Below are 26,836 nucleotides of genomic sequence, written 5' to 3' on the forward strand. Positions count from 1 at the left end.
ACAATAGTTTAATCATATTGGCATACAGTAATAACCATTAGGTTTTAAAAACAAAATCAACGCATGCTTATGTTATTTCACATACCAGCCAGTCTGGGGTCGCTTTAGTAGTTGGCAGACAAGAAATACTGTAGTGCTCCCAGGAATACCAATATATCCATGGCTTATTTTCTGCTTGCTTTTTCACTTTGTTGTTTAGGCTATCACCTATCATGGATTCATGTCTAATCTGTTTGTACACAATCTTCTGTCACACGTTTTCTTTTTTAAAGACATTCAACTCGGTATCGCTCGCACTTTCGCGCAGGCAACTGTGGATTGTACCTACAGCCCATGGGAACGGATTGTGTAGGCGGCGGAGCGGCGGAGCCTGTGTCTTAGCAACACTGTGTTAATAAGCCAATGGGCTGCTTACAAACAGTGCAGCGCCTCTCTCAGCAATGGGATGCAGCACTTGACTCAGAGGAGAGCAGAGTGGAAGCTCTCTGACAGGCAGAATCGCTGTCATTTCTCAATTAAATCATCCCGTCATTCATATTTATCCCCCAACCTTCAAATACGGGACAAAGAGCGTCCCGTTTCAGTTCAATACGGGACACGTCTTTTAGTTTCCAAAAAAGGGACGATCCCGTATTTTACGGGATGGTTGGTAACCCTAATTGTACCTTTCTATGACCCAATGTGTGTCTTTGCCACGGATACAATTAAATGTTCGTTTTGTTTATTTCAGGGATGAACCGTGCCCCCACTGCCCCGCCAACCGTGCCCCGTGATGGCAGCCCAAATGCCACGGCCAATGCCACGGCCCTGACTGAGTGCCTGGCGGCAGCCGCGGGGCTCAACGGCACAACTGCTAACTGACACCTCACTATTATGTACTGGTTTTAATGTACATGTACATGTAATTTAATTATTTTAATAAAATTAAGTTTTTGAGGTATTTGTACTTTGCTTGAGTATTTCCAGTTCTCAGTATTTCTACTCCACTACATCTCAGTAGATCTGCTATTTTTGAAAAATCGTGAGAATTTGTCCAAGTCTTTGAATATTTCAAATCCTTCTAAGGTTTTTTGAAAAAACGATGTTTCTATGTCAGTGGTGCTCAAACACAACCTTTTTGTGTGAAGGACCCCCAAAATGATATGTATTTGGCCATGGACCCACATCTCAAAATATTTAGTTACATTTGAGTTACAAATGTTCGCTTAAAAAATACATACAGTATATTCAAAGATTTGCACACATTTTCACGACTTAAAAAAAAAACACGCTGGTGGGCGATATGGAAAGATACAATATCACGATAGTTTTCCAAGCGGTATCACGATACACGATCTTATCACGATTCTTTTTCATGTTGGTTTTTATGGTTAGTAAAAGTTGAAGTTTATGGTTTAACTCATTGAGTGCCAATCCCGAACTAGTTCGGCTTTATTAGCGTATCGCAGAGTGCCGATCCCGAACTAGTTCGGCTTTAAAAAAATAATAATAATAATAATAATAATAATTTTTTTGATTTTTTTTTTTGGACCCCATCAAATCTGGTGAACATGAGTGTGTGTGTGTGTGTGTGTGTGTGTGTGTGTGTGTGTGTGTGTGTGCGCGTGCGTGCGTGCGTGCGTGCGTGCGTGCATGCTTTTACTCAAGTCAATTTTGAATTCCGGACTTTTACTTGTAACAGAGTATAGCATTTCTACTTTGCAGTATTGATACCTTTGTTTCAGTAAAACATTTTAGTACTTTTTCCACCTGCACTGACATATTTCAGATCTTTACAACAGTGAGTGAATAGAGTTTGATTGTCTGTTTGTTGGCCTGTGTCAGTATGTGCTTACTTTAGTATTGTGTGCGTGGTTCTGTGTCAGTATGTGCTTACTTTAGTATTGTGTGCGTGGTTCTTGTGCAGTCTCCCAGGGTGTTGTGCGTCGGCAGTGCGGCCCTAACGGCCTCTGGGTGAGGAAGGAGAACGGGCAGGTGTGGAGGGACATGTCCCAGTGTGAGGAGGAACAAGAGGTGGCATCTCAGGAGGTACAGTCATTGTTTAAATATTTAAGCCCAATTTATACTCCATTGCACAACTTCATCTCTCGCAAAAACAATTGCTAGGTTTTCAGCGGAAAAATCATTTTAGTGACACACACGGTTGTGCAACGAAGTATGAATTAATTTGAATTAATTGTTTATATCAGACACAGCTCTATGATGTGCTAAGAACACTTGGTGTTAGGCCAAGGTAAAAGAAGAAGAAGAAGAATATTTGCCTCATGGTTCTGGCGAAAAACTATCCTGCTCAGATGGAGCAACCGGTGGCTGGTTAAGTTTACTGACCAACTTTACTAACTAACATGAGTGGGAGTTTAGACTGCACGTTCTTTTGCAATAAATAACTTATTTGATCTGATCTGATTCACCCTGATATGAGAAACCTCACTCATGAGGCGCAGAATTATTCCTTCATTGGCATTTGCTTGTTTGAAAATAACAACAAAGAACCTTGATCCTTAACCAATGTTTTTGAGGAGATCATCTCTTAGCGTGACACACACAAAAAACCAAAATAAAAAATACTTTTTGTGGTCTTGTCTTTGCAGCTGTGGTTCAAACAGCTGATGGTGAGCTTCAGGATGTTGTACACCATTGGCTACTCCCTCTCTCTCTTCACTCTCATTACAGCCCTTATTATTCTCCTGGGCATCAGGTAACTCTTTGACATGCTCCAATCTATACTATAATTTTGCGAATGTCTGAGTGAGTGAGTGAGTGTCTGTCTGTCTGTCTGTCTGTCTGTCTGTCTGTCTGTCTGTCTGTCTGTCTGTCTGTCTGTCTGTCTGTCTGAAACAGCGTTTCTCCTCAGTGGCTGGAGCAATTGATCTGAAATCGCATCACCATTAGCATATGAACACACCTAACATAACTGTGAAGCCCGTTTGTCACTTTCACAAATCGTATGCTGTATATTAGCATTTTTATGGTGCACAGGACTTGAGATATAACTAATAAAAATGTAAAATAATCCATAAATTATGCTATTCACATAAAACCAGCAATGTACTCTATTGCTGGTCATGTTTAGTATTTTAATAGATAGATGATTTATCATTAAAATCACATAATATAGCTCCGTCCCCCAATCGCACTCAACCCCGTTACAAAGTCATTCTCCTCTCTGTAAAAAGTATGTAATGCTCCTTTAGTGACATCAACAACATGCAATGGCATTCTACAAGTCTTCTGAGCAAGATGCTGCAGAAAGAGGACATTTCCCAACTTTTTACACCTATTTATAGTCATTTATACTTTCATAGTGTGGTCGTAAAGCTTAACAACTCAACCCCGTTACATGAAATAAAGATAGAAAACAATCATTTGTGAAAACTATCTTTGTTATTTCAACAATGTATCTGATTTCCTAATGTCATGCATGCCATGTGGTCTCCTCTTAATCACCACAGGTAGAGTAATTGCCATCTTGAGTAAAAAATCTCAACCCCGTTATCAATGTCAACCCTGTTGAATGGATTATTCCATATATAAATATTAATTTAATGCCTGAGATGGGAAAATATGTTTTTCTGCAATATGTCCTTAATGGTGTGGGCTATTCAGAAAATTAATTCATTTCGATCAAATTTTCCCGAAAAAAATGTCCAAATCGTACCGGTTTCGTGGAATGACTCCTATATATAATTGAGATGAGATGGGAGAATAGTTGTACTTTTATGTAGGGATGGTCCGATCAGGTTTTTTGGAACCGATCAGCGAGCACCGATCACAAAAGTTTGATCACCCGATACCAATCAATCACCGATCCGATCAAGTTTTCTAAATGTTAATGTTTTAACTTTAATTCATTCACTCATGAATTCATTTATATATTTGCCTTATATTTATTTACCAGCATTACTATGTATTTATTATGATACCAGTAACTAATTATTCCTTCAGCACTGTGGAAATCAATACCCCAAAATGGCCTCGTGGGCATACTGAACGGCTGGTTGATCGGATGCACCGATCGGATCGGTGAATTTACCTTTTGATCTAAACCACCGATTATCGCCGATCACGGTTTGATCGGCCCGATCCGATCCATTGCCGATTGATCGGTAACATCTCTACTTTTATGTCTTCTATTTGCCCAATATGCCATTGTGACTGTGTGTAGACATTCAACACAATCCAATGGAGAGAGAGAGAGAGAGAGAGAGAGAGAGAGAGAGAGAGAGAGAGAGAGAGAGAGAGAATTAACTAGGTGGTGATATTATCTTTCCCTTTTACAGAGGCAAGATGACAATGTTTGGGGTGACCTTGGAGAGGGTGAAGATCAGCACCGGGGTGTGCTTGGCCCTCATACTTGCAGGATTGGTGTACATGTGTAAGTATTTCAAATGAATTGATATTGTACCTTTCTATGACCCAATTTGTGTGTATTTGCCACGGATACAATTAAATGTTTGTATTTTTTTTATTTCAGGGATGAACAGTGCCCCTGAGGCCCCTGATGGCGGCCCCCCAGCTGTCCCAAATCTCAACGCAGCTGACTAACCACCTCAAAATTTGACATTGTTTTATTGTTTTATTAAATGTTTTGAGGTATTGTACTTTGCTTGAGTATTTCCAGTTCTCAGTACTTCTACTCCACTACATCTCAGTAGATCTGCTATTTTTGAAAAATCGTGAGAATTTGTCCAAGTCTTTGAATATTTCAAATCCTTCTAAGGTTTTTTGAAAAAACGATGTTTCTATGTCAGTGGTGCTCAAACACAACCTTTTAGTGTGAAGGACCCCCAAAATGATATGTATTTGGCCATGGACCCACATCTCAAAATATTTAGTTACATTTGAGTTACAAATGTTCGCTTAAAAAATACATACAGTATATTCAAAGATCAGGTGCGCCAAGTCTGAAGATACAACGTTTATTTGGCTGCGCCAACAGGAAATGCCCAAAACTGGCAACATCCTTTTTGGGTAACACCGGGTGCTAACTCCTCTGAATATTTTTTTTCTCAAGGAGTGTTTTACAACAAGTTTTTACAAAGACAAAAAAAACTAACAGGGCTCCCGCTGCACAAAAATAAATTTAGGACCCCAAAAAAAACGCACAGGGCTCCCGCTGCACAAACATAAATTTAAGACCAAAAAAAAAAAAAAGCCAAATAAAAGTCGGAAAAGGTTGGGTTTGTCTTGCAATTTTTGAAAAATTTGGCAAGGGCATTCGCAGGCTGAGCTAATTCTTATATTTGTGTAGAAATTGAGACTGCTCCAAGATATACTATTCACATATCAGTGTCGGTCGCGGTTATTATTATTATTATTTTTTTTTTATTATTATTACCCTTCTCTGATAGAACTCGCAACGTTCTACAACTTTCAAATTTGGTGTTGTGGTGTAAAATGTTTAGAAATGGGTGTCAAAACGCTTTAAAACGCTTTTTAAGCTTTTCCCACAATCCTTTGCAACAAAAATATGTTTTTTGGCCATAACTTCTGTGTTGAAGTCTCATTGGGGATATGACAGAAGAGCTTTGATCCACTACCTTAATTTAACCTTAGAAGATTGTTGAGTACAAAAACATGTTGTTGATAGCTAATATGACCTCAGGATACATATAGACAAATTTCCTGTTTGTAAACAAGAAAGGATGCGCACGCATCAACGGGGATGCACATAGAGGGCGCTAATGTGCGCAGCAGCTCTAGTCAAGTTAAGACTATGATAAAAATTGGTCTTCACGACTTTAAACAAAGTAGATTAAATATGCATTGTTTGTAATAACTTGTTCACTGATTTAAAGTGGTGTTTCAGAGTTGGATTAGTCTTTCATTTCTATAATTAAAATGCTACAAGGTTTAAACTAAGGGGCTCTTGACTGTGTGGCATATATCTTCAGAATATACAATAGGCTACAAGTCTCACAAAGGAGAAATTATGCGTCCAGCCAGGGTAATTAATATGTTAATTCGCGCTGATCGTCCGGTTTTGTTGTGTGAATGTTTTTGATTGATATGCAAGCACACTCATTGTCACGAGCACAGCCAGTGGTTGGGAAAAGTAGCCTACTCAAATCGTCAAATGTTTTACTTAAGTAAAAGTATCAATACTTAAAATCCTAGAATTCACAAACATCTTTTGAAAATAGCTGAGGACTCATTGTGAGCTTTATTTGTAGATAATCTATTTTCAAATGGCCTTGATAGCCTGATTATTCCTACTTTAGTTATTTATACTTTAGCTATAGCCTATAGGCTACTTAATAGCTAAAGTATTTTGTAATCATAACTGCAAAGTAGTAGGCTAAATTGTTCAAATACCTAAATGTAGTGGTGTAAACATTTTAATCTGAGATAAAGTGGAGCAGAAGTAAAAGTATTAGATACTCAAGTAAAGTACAATATCTGAAAACTGCTGAACTTACAGTATACTTAGTAAATATACTTAGTTACTTGACACCACTGCACGCACACACAGGCAGCCTCTGTAATGTATTGATTGATTGAAGAGTTTGCAATAGGAAGAAGTAGTTTCATGACAGCGCAAATTACTGGTACAAGGTCAACTAAAAGGAGATCCTAGCTTTATGGCTTATTTACAGGAACCACACACCACAGGAAAAACGGATAGAACGAGTTTGATTGATTGATTGAAGAATTTATTAGAAGTTTGCAATAGAAAAAAGTACAGTTTCATGACAGTACAAATCACTGGTACAAGGTCAACTAAAAGGAGATCCTAGAAAGCCGAGGCTTATTTCCACAGGAACCACACTTTTAAGTATCTCATATAACATTGAAAGACGGATAGAACATAGTACTTTATCTAGGATAATATCAGTTTCAAAAGCATGACATCAAATACAAAGGCAGAAAAAAGAATAATAAAAACGGGTGGGGTGGGGGGGGGGGGGGGGGGGGGGCATGGGGGCTTAGTCTATTTACAAGTCACGGGTAGCAGCTGTGTGAAGGTGACTTTTCATACCAATTTTGAAGGAGGCTAGGGATTTGCTCTCCTTTAGGGCTTGAGGAAGGGCGTTCCACATGTTGATGGTGTAGCAGGAGAACGAGTTAGAGCCTTGTTTAGTGTTAAATCTACGTTGATGATGATTAGTGGAGCTGCCTCTGGTGTTGTGGTCGTGAACATCCTTGACCTTTAAGAAGTAGTTTGTCAGGTACATGGGAATCTTGGAGGTGTAGTGTATCTTGTACACCAGGCCCATTGCAAGATGCTGTACTCTGTCAGCTACTTTGAGCCATCCCACGCTTTCGTGGTGATGATCGGTAAGGTGGGTCAGAGGAGGGAGACCAAGCACAACCCTAATTAGTTTGTTTTGGGCTGTTTGAAGCTTTATCTTTAAGGCGGCTGGGGCGTCGCGATACCAGACAAGGACTCCGTAATCAATGAGGGGCCCAATAAGAGCTCCTCCTAGTGTCTTTCGGGATTTTGTATTGATCAGTGGGGCAACCCTTTGCAAGAAGCGAATTCGTTGGTTGACTTTATTGATTACCTTGGTGGTCATTTTTTCACTGGATAGGTTAGCCTCCAGGATGCAACCCAGGTAGCAGATGTAGTTTTTTCTTTCTATCACAGTGTCACCTACTTTAATTGTGAAGTACTCAACAAGGCTAAGTTTCTGACTAGATCCAAAGAGGATACATTCAGTTTTGCCTAGGTGAATTGAGAGTCTGTTGTCATTGAGCCAGGTGCAGATCTTGTTAAGTTCACAGTTAAGGGCCTTTTCAACCTGCAATAAGTCTCTGCCGGAGACTAGGAGAGCCGAGTCATCCGCGAACAGAAACAGATTGCAGTCACAAGCAGATGACATGTCGTTTACGTATATTAAGAACAACAGTGGTCCTAGTATACTCCCTTGAGGTACTCCACAGTTTACTGGGAGGGGGGGGGGACAGGGTTCCGTTGACTTCCACCATCTGTTCCCTCCCCACCAAGTAAGAGTGCATCCATCTCACTGCTGTGCTATCAAGACCAATAGCTTTGAGTTTTTCAATCAGAATAGAATGATCGACGGTGTCAAATGCCTTCTGGAGGTCCAGCATGACCATGCCGCAATATTTGCCATCGTGAATTTCACGTTTGATGTAATCATTCAAATAGATGAGGCATGTATCTGTGGAATGGGACTCTCTGAAGCCAGACTGGAACTCGTAGATCAGTTTATTCTCTTCAAGATATTTAGCCACCTGTTCATAGACAACTTTTTCCATTACCTTAGAGATGGAACTAAGGATTGAGATTGGCCTGTAGTTGCCAGGGTCAAGTTTACTGCCTTTTTTGTGCAGGGGGGTTACCTTAGCTAATTTGAAGTCCTGGGGGACATAACCCTGCTTGATAGATAGATTAATAATATGGGTAATGATTGGGGCAATGGTGGCAGCTGAGTCTATGAGAAATTTGGGGGCGATTTTATCATGGCCAGCGGCCTTGAATTGAGGTAGGGTGCGAAGTTTTTTAAACACTTCATCAGTTGTCACCGAGTAGCCTTTGGATAACATTTCAAAAGCAGAAAAGAAAATAATAATAAAAAAAGAGGTTAAACAACAACAACAAAAACAACAAAACAATTATCCAAACTGGACTTTAAACTTTGTGCCAACCAGGGTAGTCTCGCGTGGCCAGACGGTTGCCTCCGCGATTTGGTCAAATGCTCCCAGTGGCAAAAAGCAGAAAGAAAAAAATGAGTGCGAGATGAAACTAGGACTAATAAGAGATTAAAGAGGAAGTGAAGCCCCCACGTCACTTCCGTTTCAGTCATCACACATATTTATCATTATATAAATAAAAATCATATAAGCATGTTTAGCTTGCTGCTTAGCAGAAATAACATTTTAAAATATATTTTTTTGAACGGTAATGCCCGTTTCCGATACTCGCCGTTATGGAGCTGCTGTTCCAGACTCTATATAGCATTCAGAGATTGTGGAATAGAGGGTATGCGTGTGACATCATCACCATACCAGGAAGTTATGCGGGAAAGCCTAATGAATGGCAAAAAAATACTTTATGGCCTTGACAGCACATACATCCAAACAGAAAAGTCATATCTGATTGAATTAAACAATGTAAAATGCCGTTAAACTCATTTTGCCACACCACTTTGCCACTCGATTTGCCACTCGATATGCCATTCACTTTATGCATGCGCATACCCTCTATAGTTGTCTGGCTAGCAAAAAGGATGCACACCAATGTTGCTGAGGTGCTTGCCATGGTGCAGAAGACGTTAATGAAGAAAGGCTGCGCTGCTCATAGCTACCATGTAAACAGTATTTTAATGAAACACAACCAACAGATAAGGTCTTCTTTAAGGATTGATGCAACAGGAATGAACCTCACGTATCATTGGCTATAGGGTAGGACACAGGTGAACTCCATTGGAAGAGGTGTTTCTTCAGTCAGGGTACCCTAACATTGACAATTATATCAAGGTTTGGAATCAAAATCCATAATACACACACATACACAAAAATAATTAGATAATTATGCAAGGGAGGCATAATTGCTACAGTAGCAGTAGGCCTATATGAATGATTTTTGTTTATGTTGGAATAATGGACGACATCTTTGGAAACCTATGAAGCTCATGTTTAGATCTCATGTTAAGATGTTTTTTTATTTATTTTGTCCACCAGGTGTCAGTGTTGGTTAGTCCACTTTCTCCCACAAGCTGTGTGTCCTGTTCATGGTCCATTCTAATGACACAGCATGGTGGGATAGTTAGGAATCGTGGACTTGTGTGTGTAGGTGTCTTGTTTAGGTAATAAAGATGTAATTTGTATTATTGTTTCTTTATATTGTAAAGTTTCTTTAGACTGAAAAAACAAACAAACAGATCATTTGCGAAACAATGCATCAATAATAAATGTAATTTGATTTTTCCCTGTTTGAATCTTTTCCTCTGAGCTCTTAATTTTCGAGACAAATGATATGCATTTAGGGCTCAGACCCCCATTTGATACCATGTTTTACCCCAGTCTACACTGACCTGTAAGGTTCCATTTGGACCCCTGGTGGTCCCCAGACCTGACCTTGAGAACCATCCTTTATTTGCCTTCCTCTTCCGTATTCCTCCATTAAATTACCAACTGCAAAACAGCTATAACTGTAAATGTTTCTGTTGCTTTCATTGTAATGTACTGTAGGCCTACTGACCACAGTATGTTCAAACAGAACTGCTCCAATGCAGGACTGGATTTCCATCATCTGCATCATTGTGTGGACAAAGAATAATCATAATCCATCTCTTCCTTTGATAAACCCTCTTAACTGAATTATTTTCATCGAAAAGACAATAGTGAAACTTGTTGCCTTTGGTTTCCTTCAATAATATTCTCGAGTTCTTCAGGTGTCAAAAGGAGTATGGTAGTCAGCTGACACTGACATCAATCTTAACCTTCAGGTTCTGCTTCAAAACCTAATTTCAAAACTCCACATTATCATGTTCATGTGTAACTTGTATATGGTCTATTCCACTAGTCTATTTCAGTCCCATACCCAGGCCTGCATGGAGGCAGTACGATTAGTTGTGTAGTCATCAGTCAAACCTCAAGCCTGTAATAATACAAAAAAGTCTACAATTGATATTGCCAATCTTCAGTTACTGGAATGAAGTGCTTTGCATAGCTTATATTTCACAGTGAAGAAGAAAATAAAGAGATGAAGCTTGATATATGATTATCAAATAAAAATGCATTATTTATTACATAAACTAACAAACTTAAATTATATAAGATGAAACATATTTAATGTATAAAACAAGATTAAAAAAAAAACTTGAGTAGTTCACCACAAAATGACTTTTTCTATTCATTCTACTCACCCCATAGAGACTTCAATAATATTTTTTTGCTGCATTCCCAAGACGAAAATGTGATAATAGTAAATTTACCTCCATCGATTCCGGATCCGGGGGTACATTTATTGTAACAATTTGTTTTGTCTTAGGAATGCAACAAAAACCAAAAAATATTATTGAACTCAAGTCTCCATGAGTTGAGTAATGAATAGAAAAAGTCATTTTGGGGGTGAACTACTCCTTTAATGTAAGAAATAAAAGATTAAACCATCATGAATGTAGAATATAACACTATTATTTACAGAACCGTTAGTTGCCTTAGAAACAAATATGTAATAATAATCATTGTGCAAAAATACCATAACTATTTACAAAGGATCGTGAAAGCATACTTTCTGTACAAAATAACATGACTATACATTTTATCTAAACAAAAGATGAATCAAAGGAAAGACTAGGACCCATCTCGTAGTGGTGTCCGATAAGAACTAAGAAACAATATCTAACCCGTGTACTGAAATGAATGTCAATAGTCAAGTCTCCACAAAAAGATTACAAAAGAAGGAGAAAAAAAAGAAAGAAAAAATAGTCCGTTCCTAGAAATGTAGAGTCAAAAGTACATGTATTGCAGTGAAAGTAAAGTGCTTGCAAAAAAACAATCCAAAAATGTACTTGAGTACACTACTCAAGTAAATGTCCAAGTGTCCATCAATGCCAGTGTGGCTCAAAGGTCCTGAAGTTCAGGGTCTGGAGATTGTAGAGTGCGCTGGTTGAATCTGGGCTCTCAGCAACCTTAACCGCTGGCAGGGTCCAGGTCTCTTGGTGGCCATGGCAGAAGATGGTCCCTTCCTGCTCTTAGCCATCCTGCTGTTGGGGTCATCGATGACGATGCACGTCCTGCTGTTGGTGAAGTAATCTTCATCGATCTGTTGGAGAAAATGTAGATAGAGGTTAGTGGTGGTGGTAAATGTACACAAACCAAATCACTGATCAATCAGTTCAATTCAACAGCTAACACGGTTTTAACAATTACAGACAAACTCATGGAGGTTTTATTCCATGTCTCAGCAGCTTAACCACATTCATAAACACAACAAATGGTGTTTGGGGCAAGCACTCTGCAAAAATAGAAATTCTACATGCTCAAAACATGTCATGTTGGGAACTTGTAGATTGGCTATTTGTGGCAGAGATTTAATGCAGAGGGAAAAAAGGAGAGGGGAAAGTACAGCCTCCAGAACTCCAGTCAACAATGTAAATAGGGTTTAAATGTTAAAGGATTGTTGAATGTGAGCTTGGCCTAGTTTAGCTCAACTCTTGTACTTCTGAGATTAAGCACCAACTCCAATCAATAGTAAGAAAATCAACCTTAATTTTCTTCAAAGATGGATGACTGGTCTAAGTCTAACTAGACTAAACGTTGTATTTATCAATTAATTAACGTCACTTCATTTCTCTATTGTAGAGATCTGTATCCGTAGTGAACGTGGACTTACCAGCAGGTGGTGTTTGGGTGGCTGTGGCCTCTGTCCTTTGCACTGCAGGCAACACCTTGGCAGCATTCTCCCTGGCAGGAGTGTCCTTTGCAGGCTCTCAGCGTTGGCCTACGATTGGCGCCGGTGGTCTGACGGACGTACCTCTGCTGGAGGAAGCCTCGCATACCCCTGCAAAAAGAGTGAGATGACAATAAGCAGAGGGTTAGGGTTATGAACTCCAGTCAATAAACAACAAGGTATAATAGTCACAAATACAGCACAGAGAGGACAATGTAGTGCCTCTGGTTAGCAATTAACCTAGCATCTGTCTATACAACATGCTAAATACCATCTAAACATGATTCTTAAACATTTGAGGTCAAGAGTAACAAAACCATGCATCTATGTACTTACTTCAACCAGGCAGTCATGGGGGCTCGCTGCTTCTTGGCCACAGCAACTCTCTTCCTGGTGGTGACCTGTGGGGGAGGAGAAAGAGGAGAATCAGTTTCTGTGTCTGAACTGTCGGTTAAACATGGAAACCAACTCACCTGTGGCTGTGGCTCGGCTGCTGCTTCTCCTGGTGAGGCATCGTTCACTGGCACCTTCCTCCTCAGTGGGTAACGGGTTTCCTTTCCGAAACAACCAAGCTCCGAAACGCCCCCTTTACGACACCCCCCCCCATTCCGACCCTTCGGAAGACCACCTTTCGGACCTGTCAGAACTCCCGTTGCAGGGTTTTTTGCAGTTGCGATTGAAGCCTCGGGTCAGGAGGACAAGTGCACCTGTGACCAATTAATCCTTCATTAATAGGCTACTCCTTGTATTGAATAAAAGTTTACATGTGTCTTGCTTATATGCCAGCGAGAGAGGGAGAGAGAGAGATATGCATGGCAGGCTGGGAGCGATCATTGAATCAATTTGATCAAAAAGAAAATCTCTCTCTCTCTCTCTCTCTATCTCTCTCTCTCTCTCTCTCTCTCTCTCCGTCTCACCGGCTGTGTGTGTGTGTGTGTGTGTGTGTGTGTGTGCGTGCGTGCGTGCGTGCGTGCGTGCGTGTGAGTGTGTGTGTGTGCGTGCGTGCCTGCTTGCCTGCGTGTGATTAGTGAGTGATCACTGACCTGTCAATCAACACACAAGCCATATACATCTAGTCTATAAATAATAATTGTGGTGTCTAATAGAGCTGGATGGAACGTCCCTCTCTCTCTTCAGTCTTCATGCCATCACTAAACTAAACCTAATAGATGCAGCCAAATCACGGTAGTCTGAGCGCTTCTTTGGGGCGCTCTTCAGTACAAAAGGAGGTTGCCATGGCAATTCCTGTTGTTCACCATTATAATATGGTATAAGAAGGGTCCACGTTCTAGAGACTAGGAGGAGATTAAATCAAAGGTAAGTCACATCCTTTTCATATTTTTTTAAAATACTTATTTAAACCCTTGCTCTGACTCAATCTCTTTAGAAGCCGAATACCCGGCCTATATGCGCCCATATTGCGGCGTAATTTCCCCCTCCCCGTCACTCCCGTCTCCTGTTTTTTTTTTAAACTCTTTTTAACACAATAGAAAAATAGAACCATCTGTAAAGCTGCATTAGTTTTAAACACAAACTATTCTATTCACAGAAAAGCTAATCTAACCATGTCTACTCTAATTTAACCTAAACCAAAAGTTCAAAGTTAAAGCTGAGGACTCTCAACATTAGTGGGTTCAAACCTTTCAAAAGTGCTTAAGTATCAATACTGCAATGAAGAAGTATACTCTGTTACACGTAAGTAGGGTAATCAAAATTTACTTGAGTATTTTCACGTGTACTGAAGTATTTTTTATCAGAACCAAGTAATACAAAGGTATTCGTTATGCAAAAAAACAAAACAAAAAAATAGCCTACAATGCATAAACATCATACTAAAACAAAAAATAAAAAAAAATTAAAATAATGTAGGCTATAATTTCAAAAAAGGAAAGAAAGAAAAGAAACATCTACCACAAAACCCTACAAAAAGTTGTGGATGCAGTGCTTGACAGCGTCCCAGTATCCGCTACGGCGACGTCTTCCACTCTCGGGGGGATGGGAGGCATTAGCCTGGCACGTGCCCTCTCCAAGCGACATTTGACCGCGTCCCAGGGGGGAATGTGGCGAATGTCGGCCATTTGGACTACGATTAGGTCATAGACCCTCTTGACGGGAACAGTAGGGTCTGCCTCCACCTGTCTGAGCATCTGTTGTATCAATCGTGGTGGCTATGAGATCTGGCTCTCCTGCGTGGCCGTGGTTACCTGGCGGCCTAATAATAACTATTGCTGGATCAGCCTGAGACACATCTAACCACCTGGTGAGGATCCAAACGTTGCACCCAGTGCGGGCACAACGCCAATAGATTTTATTCTCGTTTATCTTTACCTTGTTTCTAAGGTATCTAAACTCATCAAGGATGAGGGCCTTTCCTCCGCGACTGTTTGCCACCTGCAAGTACGCCATTGGTGTTGGAAAAGAGAATCCTTCCCAGGTGGGACGCTCTTTTATAGACTTGGACATAATTTCATTGATTAACATCTGCTTCCAATACACGATTGCCTCAAACTCATTGGACTTTGCGAATTGAATACTTTATTGGCACTGTTTTTATCGTGCCGACCTGTCTGTCTGTGGTGATGATGACTGATGAGGAACTGTCTGGTGCTGAAATGCCGTGCGCAATTACGCACGGCTGCTGCAACCATCCAGCGCGTCTGTGAACTCTGTGCTCTACTCGCTATCGAATAATAATTGTTTGTCATTGATTTCTCTCTCTCTCTCTCTCTCTCTCTCTCTCTCTCTCTTATAGAACACAGCTAGATTTTCGATAGCGAGTAGAGCACAGAGTTCACAGACGCGCTGGATGGTTGCAGCAGCCGTGCGTAATTGCGCACGGCATTTCAGCACCAGACAGTTCCTCATCAGTCATCATCACCACAGACAGACAGGTCGGCACGATAAAAACAGTGCCAATAAAGTATTCAATTCGCAAAGTCCAATGAGTTTGAGGCAATCGTGTATTGGAAGCAGATGTTAATCAATGAAATTATGTCCAAGTCTATAAAAGAGCGTCCCACCTGGGAAGGATTCTCTTTTCCAACACCGATGATGGCGTACTTGCAGGTGGCAAACAGTCGCGGAGGAAAGGCCCTCATCCTTGATGAGTTTAGATACCTTAGAAACAAGGTAAAGATAAACGAGAATAAAATCTATTGGCGTTGTGCCCGCACTGGGTGCAACGTTTGGATCCACACCAGGTGGTTAGATGTGTCTCAGGCTGATCCAGCAATAGTTATTATTAGGCCGCCAGGTAACCACGGCCACGCAGGAGAGCCAGATCTCATAGCCACCACGGCTTTGATACAACAGATGCTCAGACAGGTGGAGGCAGACCCTACTGTTCCCGTCAAGAGGGTCTATGACCTAATCGTAGTCCAAACGGCCGACATTCGCCACATTCCCCCCTGGAACGCGGTCAAATCTCTCTTGGAGAGGGCACGTGCCAGGCTAATGCCTCCCATCCCCCCGAGAGTGGAAGACGTTGCCGTAGCGGATGAATGGGCATTGACTTGGAGAGGGGACGATTTCCTTACCAAACACAATCGCCCGCATGGCTATTTAGTTTTTGGAACTGAAGAGAACTTCGACAAACTGAGCCAGTGTCGGCAGGTGAGAATCAGTCAAATGAAATGTAGCCTAATCATTTAAATGTTTAATAATATCAATGCTTGATCAAAGAAAAGGTGTTGGGCCGGCAGTGGCGAAACTAGCGGGATGCAGCCAACGCATGCGCATTGGGGGCCATGGCGTTCAGGGGCACACGCAGGTCGGAGGAGATAAAAAAAAATCTAATAATGTACAGACGGAGCCTGGCCCAGACACCGCTGTTCAGTCCAATGTGACACTGTCTGCTGCTTATATTTCCTGTAGTAGGCTGCTACCATTTCAAAATAAAACATGTATTGAATGATCACATTACAAATATCCAATACAATGACTCTTGTTTTGAAATGCCCGCTGGTATGACAGGAAGCAGCTTCCTGGAAGCTCTATTGGGCCCCTTAGTGCTGCTGACGGAACACAGGCTGAAGAGACGTTCTGACTTCTGAGTAAAAACAACACGTCGGGCATTATCGAATATAAAGTTTCAACAAGACTTTGAGGCAAAAGTAAATATTTGCCATGCTCTCTGAAACCAAGACACTGTGGAATATGGAACAAAACGTGCCCAACTGCTCTTGTTGTCATCCTCCTTACTTTAGCAGGTGAGTTAAGTAATTAATATAAATAATGCTGGTTTTGCAGTGATGCATCGCTGTCAGTTAAACTGTGCTGTCATTAATGTAGGCCTAGTTTTCTTAATGGATGATATTTATAATGCTGTTTTGGAAAAACGGCATGGTGATGTTTGTAGTGTGTAGAGTAGACTAATGTCAAGAGTAGTTGTGTTGGAGAGTGTCTCAATTTCAAAGCTGGGGAAGAGGAGTTCATGAGTTCTTCCAGAGAGAGATGGAGACAGTGACACTAAACTTGGTTGGGCTACATTTTGTCATGAAAACCTTAGTTGGCGAGCATGTAGATGTCTTCTTTTGTACTCCCGCATTTGCGCAAATTAATTGGGGGGGGGGGGGGGGGGGGGTTGTTGTTGTTGTTGTTTTGAGGGGCACTTGGTGAAAATCTCGCATCGGGGCACACCGGGGGCTAGTTTCGCCACTTTGTTGGGGCAATATGATAGCCGACAGGTCTAATTTATGTAATTTGACATGTTTCAGATTTACATGGACGCCACGTTTAAGACGTGCCCAAGGCCTTACGCACAGTTTGCGACCATACATGGCCTGTACATGGAGCACGTGGTGCCATTTGTAATGGTCCTAATGAGCGGCAAGACTCAAGCAATGTACGAGTCGGTCCTCCGCCTCGTCAAGCGGAGGGTGGAAGGCGTGACAGGCAATCCATAATGTAATCAGTGTGATTGGTAATGGGTGCATGAAACAGCACCTCCCCTTCAGCTCATCATATTAGGGATTTGGGCAGGCATAGAGTGATCAGGTGTTTGCCCAGGGTGCTTACTCACTCGTTGCGTCTCAGTGGCATACTTGGTCGTGGGGCAGCAAGTCGCGTCTTGTGTTTGTGCTGTTAGCATTACGGTAAGCCTTTGTTTTAAATGTTAGCACAATAGCGTTCTGTTTCTGGTTTGCTTTTATGCAGACACCCTCCAAGTGACTGACTTATGGTTTTGTTATATGTTGCTTTAGGAGCTCCGAACTAGGACACAGAGTGTCTAGTTGTGTGCGTGTGTATTTGCACACAGGCGTCAGTAAAACAAACAAAGGTACGTTTGCTTCCTATTGCAGCAGCACAAATGTTTGCGACGGGAATGCTTGACATTGGTCTGAGTATTTATACATGTTTATCTCTTTGTTAGACGAGGTCCATGAGAGCATCCGAGTGTGTAAACCACCCGCTTCGACTGGTATCTTCGCATTCAACCGGACTTTATCACCCTTTTTCAGACGTTTGAACGCAGATAGTATCCACAGTGTATCCACGGAGGAGTATCTACTTTGAAGTACGCATGCGCCGATATCTCTCGCCTTGAATATTATTCCCCTCAGGGGAATCGAACCCAAACCGTGGGTTTATTGCATCCGTGCTCTACTGACTGAGCTAATGAACGGATGATGTGACTCCTTTTTTGTGCATTTATCTATGACGTGGATAGTGGGGTAGACGTTGATAGTGAGGGACTGAATATTTACTATTCTGTCCATAACGGCACATAACTCGGTAACGCGGCTGAGTGGGATTGTGCGGCGTTCCCACCGCTCGTCGCGGCAACTCGGCTCGCTAGCGCTCGCCTCGGTGGCGACTCACGGGGGTCATCGCCGCCCAATACCGCGCCGCTCCGTCAGGGTCTGTGGCGTGGAGCGTTGCACGGGGGAACAGAGAATAGCTGGCTTCTGGTTCGAGGCTGGAATTCTCCTCAGGTTTTATTTTTGCGCTCCTCTGAGGTTGACCACTAGATGTCGTCATTTTACTACTAATATCTCTGCCTTGGTGAGATACTTCTCTGCATTGGTGAGATACTAGTATGCTGTATCTATGGATACCTCTGCATTGAAGAGTCTGAAAGCACGTGAATATTTCGCATTAAGTGCGTTGATATCATTAGAAGCAGGTGGTGTAAACTAGAAGCCAGCCAGCCGTGTGTGTGTGTGTGTGTGACTGACTGACACGCAGCTCGAGAGGTAGGCTCGCTTTAGTAGTGCGGTTACACAACAGTCTTTCGTTTATGAATGAAATTTTTTGAATTCTCACACTGGTGTTATGTTACCATGCAGGCGGTGCAACAAGTGACTGCCGTGCACAGACAACCTGGGTACTCACAATCACCTGTACTGGGTATGTGCTCATGTTAAACATTGTAACCTGCTTGGTGTTGTGTTGTGAATGTTTGGCTGTAGTCAGAATTGGATTCCGACTGCAACCAAACTACAATGGAACATGTAAATGGCACCAGAGACATTCGTGAGACTAATTTGAACAGTGTATCTGTAATCAGTGTGATTGGTAATGGGTGCATGAAACAGCACCTCCCCTTCAGCTCATCATATTAGGGACTTGGGCAGGCATAGAGTGATCAGGTGTTTGCCCAGGGTGCTTACTCACTCGTTGCGTCTCAGTGGCATCTTGGTCGTGGGGCAGCAAGTCGCGTCTTGTGTTTGTGCTGTTAGCATTACGGAGCTCCGAACTAGGACACAGAGGCCCTCATTTATCAATGGAGTGTAAAAAATGGTCTATTTTTTTCACCAAATTTTGCGTAGGGCAACGTGTGCACGGCATTTATCAATGCTTCCTAAACAGACACACCTGGCGTACATTTGATCCCAGCGTTGATAAATGCGCAGGCTGAAATTTAAATAACACGCCCTTAATTATTCTCGAAACGCCCCCCTTTTACGACCAGAACAACCCGAATACGACCTAACAACCAAAGAAAAGCCATGTCCGCGTCCCACACAGACCACGCACACATGCACGCACGCACGCACACACCTACACACGCAACTAGGCTACTTGGAACAGCAGCATTTTGGTTTACACAGCAGTCTTTGACAGTGGAAACGTGGGATTAACCAACGGTACAATCTTTGACAAGGAGGCTATAGCACCGCAGCCGACATGAATGACACAAGTCACTGGTCACTGCCATGAATACTTTTGGATATTAATTTAAACCATTGCCTACCCGTGCCGTGCGTGCGCAGACAGAGCGCGTTCATTTGGTTACAAGCAATCATATTCCCCATGGCCATGAGCTCAAGGCTCGCCACGTCGGGTTTCATCATTAACTCCAGCATAGTGTACAGTATCTACTGTATAAATTGAGAGACCCCACGGTTACGTTTTGGATATTAATTTAACCCAATTTTGGTGACGAGCGCAATGCACTTTTGAGTGCTTGAACTAGCGATCATGTACCGTTCCTGCGCGGGCTGGTCTTCTCCCAGGTGGGCCGTGGACCCCCAAATAAATCATCCGCAGCGTGCGTGCGCGGGGCTGGACACAGCCAGGTTTGGAGCTTCGGGTTTTATCCATATTTAAAAGGACTCGCGTCACTGTATAAATTGGAGGCTCACGCCTCACGGTAGATCACAGCGGCGCTGCGCTGGTCCCGAAAATGCTCTCGCATGCGTTCGTAGGCTATAATGTGCTTGTTCTGAGCCAGGTCTGCAATCTTAAAATATAGACTGTTAAAGCACTTAACAGTAGATTGCTTCCATGTTGCTAGATTTTGATTGCTTGTCATTGTAACTTGGAAATAAAATCGGCGTGCATGTCCATGATGTAGCTGGCTATAATATACTTTTATAAAATGTTATATTTTCACAGGATTATTTATTATTGTGTTGGATATACATTTTTGAGTGGATACGTGTCCATTGCCTGTCAAATAGTTACACAATGCTGCTCCGCACGTCTACAATGGAACAAAGTGGTGTAGGATGAATCCTACACCACCTCTGGACTTGACGTGAGATTTGATCCTACCCTACGTCAAAGTCAAGTTGAAATGATAAATGTCGAGACTTCCCTAAATTTCGGTGTACACCCAAATTTTGATCTGCACCACGTTGATAAATGAGGCTAACAGGGTCTAGTTGTGTGCGTGTGTATTTGCACACAGGCGACAGTAAAACAAACAAAGACGAGGTCCATGAGAGCATCCGAGTGTGTAAACTAGAAGCCAGCCAGCCGTGTGTGTGTGTGTGACTGACACGCAGCTCGAGAGGCGGTGCAACAAGTGACTGGCGTGCCGTGCACAGACAACCTGGGTACTCACAATCACCTGTACTGGATACACTGTTCAACCGCTGTTCTTTTTACATTTTTTTTCTTATGGTTTATTATCATTTATTCTATGCTGCTATTTAGTTTGTTTGGGGTATTGTGTATATACCAGTGGTAGCCCCAGCGGCTTTAAACTTGAAACTAACTTCATATCTTATGTCCTATGACTTTATGTCATTGGTTGTTTGGGCTTCCTCCAAGGACAGAGATACTAATCTTGGTTAACTGTTGCGCTGCAGATTGTCAATTAATTGATTATTGACCCTGTTTGCTGTGTTGATGGCATTTTAGCCTGTTTGCGTGTATTGCAGTGATCTTTTGCCGTGCCATTTAATGCCAGGTGCACCTGGCTCTTTTTTTGTATTTTATTTTTGCAGTGTTTAACATAATTGTGTATGGGTCTAAAGCAGCAATTGATTACCTAATTCTCAGCGCCAATACTAAACCAAGCCAAGTCTACTGTCTCTAACGTGTCCCTTTAAACAAAACAATTGGGTATATAGTTTTGTGATGATTAAATGTCAATACTGTCAATACTGTACTTTTCTCCATATGTAAATAAAGTATTTTTTTGAGCGGTGGTTACACCGTCTCCTATACGTGGCCGTGTGTGTATGCGTGCGTGCGTGTGTGTGTGTGTGTGTGCGTGCGTGTGTGTCTGTATGTAGCCTGCAGGCCTGCAGTACCTTTTATGACCACACATGTTAAGGGAGGGGCGCTGTTGTTCAGGCCAGACCAGGCACACACACACACACACACACACACACACACACACACACACACACACACACACACACACACACACACACACACACAGGGGGGGGGGGGGGGGGGGGGGTAAACCACCGCTCAGTTCACACGGGTGTGATTTTACATTGAAGCCAAGCTCTTATTGTTCACTAAAACTGAACACTTACCTTAACATCCGGGTCTCTCACCCCGTAATTGAGAGTGGCGTTGTCTTACTGTATACTGGGAGTACTAGGTGACTCCACTTTGTAACCACTTTTCCTTTACATTCTGTGTGTGTGTGTGTGTGTGTGTGTGTGTGTGTGTGTTTGTGTGTGAGAGAGAGAGAGAAAGAGAGAGAGAGAGACGCTCATGTGTCTCACTGCACCTAGCATTTTAATATTTTATAGAGAATATATGTATTTATTTATTTTACTGTTTGTCCGTGCATCCTTCCATCCATCCTTCCATCCATGTAAGATGGAGACCTGAGAAAGTCCTTATGGACTACGAAATGGGGATGAAATGGGGATGATGAACGCCTTCAGAGCGGAGCTGCCACAGACGCGCTAACGGGGTGTTTCTTTCACCTGTCAGAGCCTTTGGAGGAAGGTGCAGGAAATTGGCCTGGCAGGTTAGTGATGGTATTAACAGAACACAACACAAAATGTTGAGCTCTTTTTTTGTGTGAAAAGATACAAGTTTAAGTAGCCTAAATTGTACCTCTTGTCTCAACCTTTGCAGGTCCATACCGGCACGACGAGGCCCTGAGAGGATGGCTCAGGAAGGCGATGGCAACTGGCTACCTGCCCGTCGCCCTCCAGAGGCAAAATTTCAGGGCCTTTTGCGTGACCAGAGAGACACGCAGGCTGATTCGGCGCTACCCTGCAATTGGTGACTTTATCCAATACATGGAGGGGACGTACGTGGGAGAGCAGGCCCTGTTCCCGCCTGCTGTATGGTGCGTCCATAGGCGTCACTCGGACAATAGGAGCAACAACGCAGTGGAGGGTAATTAATTAATTGATTCATTATTATTATTATTATTATGATTTAGAAGACATTCTACAAATTTTGTAGAATGTGCCTATCAGTGGTTAAGGACCCCCAAAATGTGTTTTTGGCCATGGACCCCATCTCAAAATATTTTGTTCCACGGATGGACCCCTATCGCAAACTTTTTTGTTCCAGGGACCCCCAGATCGAAGCACAGATTTGTCTAATCTGCATCTAGTTTAAGACCAGAGATGCGAAGGATTCGAAGGAGCATTGTAGAGGCATACTGCAGCTATCACCAAGGCCGCCACTCCTCTGGCAGCTCCGGTTGTCAGTTTGACCCCTGAGAGCTCTCTCTCTCTCTCTCTCTCTCTCTCTCTCTCTCTCTCTCTCTCTCTCTCTCTCTCTCTCGTGTTACTCTCTCTCTCTCGTGTTACTGCCATCATGATAACACTACAAAATCCAACTACCTGTAGTCCAAAAAACTGTCTACAAAAAATATTTCCCTCTCTGTAGTCACAAAGCATGCATGTTTTGGAAATGAATTGGTAAAAATGTGTGGGAACCCTGTTTGAATGTTGATCGCTCCCTAACGTCTTCTTCCTGTGTCTCCCTGCAGTACTACAGCTACCGCTACCTACCTACTACTGCTCCAGGCAGCTCCTCCTGAGAGAAAGAGATGTGTGTGTGTGTGTGTGTGTGTGTGTGTGTGTGTGTGTGTGTGTGTGTGTGTGTGTGTGTGTGTGTGTGTGTGTGTGAGAATATTCATTAACTAGTCCAATATGTCATATGGGACTACCGTCATAGACAGTAGCCATTGTTAATCCGGAGTCAATGGCTGACTGTCTGTACAGGAAGTGATGTCACATGACATACTTTTTATGCCCATATATGAGTCCTAACATGGAGATGTGGATAACACTATATATGGAGATAGTCTAGTCCAATATGTCATATGGAACTACCGTCATAGACACAGCCATTGACTCCGGCCTAACAATGGCTACTGTCTATGACGGTAGTCCCATTATGACATGATGGACAAACTCCCCCCAGAATGATAACAACTAGAATTGTCAGAGAAACACTGTTGTTGGCCAGATAGTCAAGAATTGGCGCGACCTCGCCCTTTAGGGCTTTAGGGCGAGGTCGCATGTCACCCTGAGGTGTCTTACTAGTATTATCTTTCCCTTTTACAGAGAAGACTTAGATGCTAAGCCTTGGATGGTCAAGGTCAAGAAGATCACATGTCGGGCCAACCCGGTTATTGCAATGGCAATAACCATGCTTCTTGGCCTCTGTGCCGTCCTCCTGTACCTGGGTAAGTATTTCAAATGAATTGATTGTACCATCTAAGCTTGTGTTGAAACTCAGGGGTCTTGGTCTTGGCAGTAGTATCTGCAACTGGCTGTTTGACTTTTTGACAGGCAGGCCACAATCTGTACGAATAGGGAACAAGCATTCATCTAAGATATTGACCAGGACTGGAGCGCCCCAGGGCTGCTGCCTCAGTCCCTTGTTGTATAGTCTGTTCACCTATGATTGTGTTGCCAGGTGTGGCAATAATTCTATTCTCAAATTTGCAGATGACACCACGGTTATAGGACTAATATCCAACGATGATGAGAGGGCCTATAGGAGGGAAATTGAAGAGCTAACCCTATGGTGCCAGAATAACAATCTCTCTCTAAATGTTAGTAAAACAAAAGAGATCATCGTTGACTTTAGGAAGTCTAAAGTCAATCACAGTCCCTTAACCATAAATGGTTCACCTGTAGACATAGTGGACAGTTTCAAATTCCTGGGTGTTCACATAACAAACTCACTCACATGGTCTCAAAACAGCGAAGGTATCCTTAAGAAAGCGCAGCAGCGATTGTACTTTCTGAGGCGCCTCAGGAGATTTGGCCTGAGCACCAAGGCTCTTGTTAATTTCTATCGCTGTACCATAGAAAGTGTTTTGACAGGATGCATCACAGTGTGGTTTGGTAACGTGACTGTTCAAGACAGTACACAGTTACAGAGAATTGTGAAGAGAGCTGCCAAAATCATTGGCACAGAATTACCACAGCTACACACAATCTATAACACACGCTGTAAGAAAAAGACAGAGAACATCTTAAAGGACAGCTGTCATCCCGCCCATTCCCTGTTCTATCTCCTCCCATCCAAAAAACGTTACCAGAGCATCAAATCTCACACCACCCGTTTCAGTAATAGTTTTTATGCTCAAGCAATCAGGTTGCTTAACGAAGAGATGGAAGCGAGACGTAGGTAGTCATGTGCAATATACGCAGTTTTTAAACTGTACACTGTATGGTTGTTTTGTTGTTTTTGGGTTGTCCTGGGTGACCTGTTGTTGTCTTGTTTTTTGTTTGTAATAAGGCTGAGAGTGCTCCTGGCACAAGCATTTCATTGTATGTCTATACCTGTATGGATATGCATTTGACTAATAAACCTGAACCTGATTTGTTTATTTCAGTTATGACCCGTGGCGGCCCTGCCCCTGCCCCTGGCCCTGCCATCTGCACTGTGGCAGCGATAAAAGAATGTCTCGCCAACGAGACTATCAGCCACACCGAAGCACACCTCATCAATTGTACGTAGACGTAGACGTTAACATGACTAGTGTTGTGCGGTTTTTCGGTGTTTCGGTTTGATACGGTGTTATAAAATGTTGACGGTCTCGTAAGCCAAAACCGAAAACCGTCACGTGACATGTGCGCCGCTGCCGCATCTGCCGTGTTTACGGAAGCAGCAGAAATCACTCCTGAAGGAGGAGACACAGAGATAATAGTAGCAGCTGGACTGGAGGGAGACCTGGTCTCTAAAGAATAGTCAAGATAGTCAAGAATTGGCGCGACCTCGCCCTTTAGGGCGAGGTCGCATGTCACCCTGAGGTGTCTTACTAGTATTATCTTTCCCTTTTACAGAGATCAGTTAGAAGTTAAGCCTTGGGGGGCCAAGGCCAAAAGGATCAAGTGGAGGGGCAACACTGTTACTGCAGTGGTGCTTCTTGCCCTCTGCCTTGCCTTCTTCCTGTACCTGTGTAAGTATTTCCCTTTTACAGAGAGAAGATAGAAGTGCCTGGGGCCAAGGCCACAGGGATCAAGTGGAGGGGCAACACTGTTACTGCAGTGGCGGCCATGGTGCTTCTTGCCCTCTGCCTTGCCTTCTTCCTGTACCTGTGTAAGTATTTCAAATGAATTGATTGCGACCGAAGGTCGCATATACTCTGAAGAATCGTGTCGCTTGAGTGTCCTTCCTTCCTTCCTTCCGTATCCTCGTGACCGTCCTTCCGTATCCTCTGTGATGTCAGTGTGATGTCAGCGAGTTGTGACATCACTTCCTGTAGGGGGCGGCTACACGAAATGTGGATAACACTATATAGTGCGACGATTCGTAGAATCAAAGCTAGTTCGGTGGACGGTCACAAGGGGGCGCGCGCGCGGAGGGGGACGGGACACTGGGTCCTGCCCCCCCCCTTACCCAAGGTTCATAGGGAAGGTAGCTGGTGGGTCTCAGTCTGTTGCATAGCACTGCCCCGCCACCACCCCAGCTCCACTGTCAGGTTCTGCCTCAGATCCCCCGTGGGGGGTCTCGGGCCAGAGCTCGCTGTAATAAGATTATGCCCTCGATACTCATGGCAACATGGGGATCGTGGGTCAGCGAGTAATGGCCCGAGGCAGAACCCATGCCAAACAATGCTTCACTTAGGATATAGATTCTATGCTGTCTTAAAGTAGCGCTTAAGATAGGCTGCCAATATGATGCGCTTATATAGGCCTTAGCTTAGATATTATGCTGTCTAATGCTTCACTTAGGATATAGATTCTATGCTGTCTTATAGTAGCGCTTAAGGTAGGCTGCCAATATGATGCGCTTATATAGGCCTTAGATATTATGCTGTCTCTATAGTAGGGTGCTCAATATGCCATGCTGTGTGATGCTTGCTTCTGCCTTCATGCATGTCACCCTGAGGTGTCTTACTAGTATTGTACCTTTCTATGACCCAATTTGTGTTTCTTTGCCACGGATACAATTAAATGTTTGTATTTGTTTATTTCAGTTATGACCCGTGGCGGCCCTGCCCCTGCCCCTGCCAGCTGCACTGTGCCAGCTATTGATGAATGTCTCGCCAACGAGACTATCCACCACACCGAAGCTAACCTCATCAATAAACCCTTTTGCAAATCCCGCCCCATTCTGCCCTGTTACTATGATGGGACATTAACCCTGGGCAGATTGTTTTTATAGTGGAAGTGGATGGGATTTGTTTTTCCCTTCATAGCCTCATTACAGCTATATAAAGTACCAAAGGAAAAACACCTAGGTGATATTAATAAAAAGGGAAGACAAAGGTACAGTAGTTACATTGCAAAACAGGGGATTTACCCGAAAATATATGTTTTAATTTGTTTAATCCCAGTGGGACAGAATCCTCTTTGC

At 42.8% G+C, this 26,836-nt stretch overlaps 1 long non-coding RNA gene across 1 annotated transcript; it reads left to right on the top strand.

The window, feature by feature from the left end:
• Positions 1–968: 968 nt before the first annotated feature.
• Positions 969–24,986, top strand: LOC308303668. Its single transcript, XR_013963012.1, has 4 exons — positions 969–1,065; positions 4,221–4,282; positions 23,589–23,708; positions 24,870–24,986. It is a non-coding gene; the product is annotated as an uncharacterized lncRNA (long non-coding RNA).
• The last annotated feature ends 1,850 nt before the right edge of the window (positions 24,987–26,836 follow it).

This window comes from Nannobrachium achirus (assembly GCF_963921795.1).
Source record: "Nannobrachium achirus genome assembly, chromosome: 18".
Taxonomy (NCBI): Eukaryota; Metazoa; Chordata; class Actinopteri; order Myctophiformes; family Myctophidae; genus Nannobrachium; species Nannobrachium achirus.